Source organism: Monodon monoceros, unplaced genomic scaffold, assembly GCF_005190385.1.
Source record: "Monodon monoceros isolate NGI ecotype Baffin Bay Population unplaced genomic scaffold, NGI_Narwhal_1 Contig792_ctg1, whole genome shotgun sequence".
In the NCBI taxonomy this organism is placed as follows: Eukaryota; Metazoa; Chordata; class Mammalia; order Artiodactyla; family Monodontidae; genus Monodon; species Monodon monoceros.
In genome coordinates, this window is record NW_021703409.1 from 1 (window position 1) to 4,931 (window position 4,931).

Genomic DNA, 4,931 nt, shown 5'->3' on the forward strand with positions numbered 1-4,931 from the left:
AGGGAACTCTGCTCAATATCCTGTAACAACCTAAATGGGAAAAGAATTGGAAAAAGATACATGTATATGTATAACTGAATCATTTTGCTGTACACCTGAAACCAACACAACATTGTTAATCAACTATACTCCAATATAACATAAAGAGTTTAAAAAAAGAAATTAACGTTTGTGTCTCCCCAAAATTCATATGTTGAAACCTAATCCCCAGTGTGATGTCATTGGGAGGAGGGGCCTTTGGGAGGTGATGAGGTCATGAAAGCTGAGTCCTCATGGATGGGATTAGGGCCCTTATAAAAGAGACCCCAGAGAGCTCCACCAGATGAGGACACAGTGAGTAGATGGCCATCTGTGAACAGGAAGTGGGCTCTCACCAGACACTGAATCTCTAAATAAGTGCCTTGATCTTGGACTTCACAGCCTCCGGAACTGTGAGAAATAAATGTGTGTTGTTGATAAGCCACCCAGTCTGTGGTATTTTTGTTATAGCAGCCTGTGCTCACTAAGACAGACTATATGTATCTTTCATCACAGCAGAGGTGCCTATGCTGAAATGTCCTTCCTGTGCAAAAAAATAGCACACGTGGATTGTTCTGCCAGGTCTGTGCAGATGTTCTGCTTACGTTTTTAACGACAGGTTTTCTCTCCCAGGTGTAAGTAGCATGGTCAATGCAGGAGCGATGAGTGGCTCTGGAAACCTGATGGATTTCCTTGACGAGCCATTCCCTGGTGTGGGGACGTATGAGGACTTCCACACCATCGACTGTCTGAGGGAGAAGTCACGGGACACCGACAGACACAGAAAGGTACATGCTGTACATAAGGACACTTTGAGGGGAATCCCTTCGGAGGGCTGGGCCATGCTTTTATCGGACAGTCACTGAGCTAGAGCTTGGGTTCATGTGTCGTGTGCTGAGCTAGGTTCTAGAGAAGAGAAGGGCTAGTGGGAGAGGCAGAGATGTGGACAGGTAATTCTAATACCAGGTGCTTTGGGTGGAAGGCTATGTCATACAGAGGTGTAGTGTGGAGGGCAAGGAGGGGGGCTCTGGAAACAGACAGATTGGGTACATCCTGACTTTGACATCTTTAGGCTGGCTGACTTTTGGGGTGCCATTTCTGGACCCCATCTTCTCATCTGTAAGGATGGAGTTAATTATACCAGAAGATTAAATGGGGCTGTATGTGTATGAAAGCACATATTACAGTGCCTGGCCTCTAGTAGGCAGTCAATATATATTTTTATGGGCTGCAGTAAAGTTATGTATCAAGTGCTGTGGGATCATTTAGGAGGGATGGTTAGGGAGGGAGTTTTTAGAGAGGGTGCGATTTCAGTGGGGTCTTGAAGGATGACTAAGAATTTGCCAGGCAGAGGAAGGGGAAAGGATTCTCATCAGGAGTGGCTCATTTAGGCAGTTCAAGGAGCTCTAAGGTTTGGTGGCAGATTCACGGAAGGGGAGAACTAGAGATGAGTCCGGCCACGTGGGCGATGGGACCACATTGGGAACCACTGAGTAGACCATGAAGAGGAGTTTAGATTTCCTTTTTTTCTTTTAAGATTTATTTTATTATTTATTTATTTATTTAATTAATTTATTTTTGGCTGCAACGGGTCTCAGCTGCAGCACACGGGATCTTCGTTGAGGCATGAGGGATCTTTTTGTTGTGGCACGTGGGCTTCTCTCTAGTTGTGGTGGACGGGTTTTCTCTCTCTAGTTGTGGCGCACAGGCTCCAGGGCGCATGGGCTCTGTAGTTGTGGTCTGTAGTTGTGGCGCACGGGCTCCAGGGCGCGTGGGCTCTGTAGTTGTGGCGTACGGGCTCCAGCGCGCGTGGGCTCTGTAGTTGTGGTCTGTAGTTGTGGCACACAGGCTCCAGGGCGCGTGGGCTCTGTAGTTGTGGTCTGTAGTTGTGGCGCACGGACTCCAGGGCATGTGGGCTCTGTAGTTGTGGTCTGTAGTTGTGGCACACGGGCTCCAGGGCGCGTGGGCTCTGTAGTTTATGGCACGTGGGCTCTCTAGTTGAGGCGCACGAGTTCAGTAGTTGTGGTGCGTGGGCTTAGTTGCCCCGCGGCATTTGGGATCTTAGTTTCCTGACCAGGGATCGAACCTGTGGCCCCTGCACTGTAAGGTGGACTCTCCACCGCTGGACCACCAGGGAAGTCCCTGGATTTCCTATTTATTTATTTATTTATTTGTTTGTTTGTTTGGTTTTGGCTGTGTTGGTTCTTCATTGCTGTGCGTGGGCTTTCTCTAGTTGCGGAGGGTGGGGGCTACTCTTTGTTGTGGTGCGCTGGCTTCTCATTGCGGTGGCTTCTCTTGTTACAGAGCACGGGCTCCAGGCGTGCAGGCTGCAGTAGTTGTGGCGCGCGGGCTCTAGAGCACAGGCTCAGTAGTTGTGGCACATGGGCTTAGCTGCTCTGCAGCATGTGGGATCTTCCTGGACTGGGGTCAAACCCGTGTCCCCTGCAATGGCAGGTGGATTCTCAACCACTGCGCCACTGAGAAAGCCCTGGATTTCCTTTTCATGGCCACAGGATACAAGAGAGGTGCACTGCCATGCTCTATATGGCTCCTTCTGTGCTACAACAGCAGAGTCCGGTAGTTGCCACGGAGACCAACTGACCTGCCGAGCCGAAAATATTTACTTTCTGTCTCTTTACGGAAAATGTTTGCCAGCCCTTGCTTTAAAGGGTTATGAGGGGAATGATGGTCTCAGGAATGTAGGATTCTGTTAACACAGGGAGGCAAACGGGTGCTCTTACGATGTGTTTAGATGCAACCATCTGCCTGGAAAGCGTGATCCAGGCTGGCTCCTTCAGCCTTCTTGCTGTTAATCAAAACTACAATGAGGTATCACCACACACCGGTCAGAATGGCTGTCATCAAAAAAGCTACAAACAGCAATGCTGGAGAGGGTGTGGAGAAAAGGGGACCCTCCTACACTGTTGGTGGGAATGTAAGTTGATACAGCCACTATGGAGACCAGTATGGAGGTTCCTTAAAAAACTGAAATTAGAGTTATCATGTGATCCAGCAATCCCACTCCTGGGTATGTATCCAGAGAAAACTCTAACTCAAAAAGATACATGCACCCCAATGTTCATAGCAGCACTATTTACAATTAGCAGTATCATGCCTCAGATAAACCTCATTGGCTATGATACTGCCACTGCACAAAGCTAACAGCACTATTCACAATAGCCAAGACATGGAAGCAACCTAAATGTCCACTGACAGAGGAATGGATAAAGAAGGTGTGGTACATATATACAATGGAATATTACTCAGCCATAAAAAAGAATGAAATAATGCCATTTGCAGCAACATGGATGGACCTAGAGATTGTCATACTGAGTGAAGTAAGTCAGAGAAAGACAAATACCATATGATATTGCTTATATGTGGAATCTAAAAAAGTGGTACAAGTGGACTTATTTACAAAACAGAAATACACTCACAGACATAGAAAACCAATTTACAGTTACCAAAGGGGAAAGAGGGTGGGGGAGGGATAAATTAGGAGTTCGGATTAACAGATACACACTACTATATATAAAGTAGATAAACAACAAGGACCTACTGTATAGCACAGGGAACTATATTTAATATTTTGTAATAACCTATAATGGAAAAGAATCTGAAAAAGAATATATATATAGGTATAACTGAATCACTTTGCTGTACACCTGAAATTAACATTGTAAATCAACTATACTTCAATTAAAAAAAGAAAGTTCGGGGCTTCCCTGGTGGCGCAGTGGTTGGGGGTCCGCCTGCCGATGCAGGGGACTCGGGTTCATGCCCCGGTCCGGGAGGATCGCACATGCCGCGGAACGGCTGGGCCCGTGAGCCATGGCTGCTGAGCCTGCACGTCCAGAGCCTGTGCTCCGCAACGGGAGAGGCCACAGCAGTGAGAGGCCCACGTACCGCAAAAAAAAAAAAAAGTAAGTTCTTGGAACTTCCTTGGTGGCGCAGTGGTTAAGAATCCACCTGCCAATGCAGGGGACATGGGTTTGAGCCCTGGTCTGGGAAGATCCCACATGCCACAGAGCAACTAAGCCCCTGTGCCACAGCTACTGAGACTGTGCTCTAGAGCCCGCGAGCCACAACTACTGAGCCCACGTGCCACAACTACTGAAGCCCGCACGCCTAGAGCCTGTGCTCTGCAACAAGAGAAGCCACCGCAATGAGAAGCCCGCGCACCGCAACGAAGAGCAGCCCCTGCTCGCCACATCTAGAGAAAGCCCGCGCACAGCAATGAAGACCCAACGCAGCCATAAAGGAAGGAAGGAAGGAAAGAAAGGAGGGAGGGAGGGAGGGAGGGAGGGAGGGAGGAAGGAAGGAAGAGAAAGAAATTAAGTTCGTTCTTGTTGTTAACATGTAGCCTGGAAAATGAAAGAAGGAATTGAAGTCTTTGTCAAAGAGGGTCTTTTGTGAACAGACCTTACGATTTAGGCTAAAATAATGATTTGTATTCAAAACGGTGACACCAAAGTGATGTCTTCCTTCAGAATGGCTTTGAAATAATCAAAGATCACATCACACTTAGTGAGGTTTTTTTAAGTAAGTGAATTTTTTTGGATTCTTTGGAGACTACAATGGCATCTTTATAGCTCTGTGAACTAGAAAGCCCATTTAACCACTGTGCTAGGTAACTGAAAGAATCACGTTAGCGGCAGTCTAGTTGCTTCATTATATTTGTTTTCTCAACCACTGTGTTTCCTGAGGAAACAGTTTCAGAGAAGGAAGCCTGAATTGGAAAGTGTATCCACATCAGCTCCGATGTCTTTCTGCTTCTAGATAACCAGCAAAAGCAAGGAGTCCATATGGGAGTTCATCAAGAGCTTGCTGGACGCCTGGTCGGGATGGGCGGTGATGCTGCTCATTGGCCTGCTGGCAGGTACGTGGAGTGTTTCTCTTGTACTTCAGGCAAG

At 47.3% G+C, this 4,931-nt stretch overlaps 1 pseudogene; it reads right to left on the bottom strand.

Annotated features, from left to right (window-relative positions):
• Window positions 1-3,056: 3,056 nt before the first annotated feature.
• Window positions 3,057-3,178, bottom strand: LOC114891540 (annotated as a pseudogene).
• Between the last annotated feature and the right edge of the window lie 1,753 nt (window positions 3,179-4,931).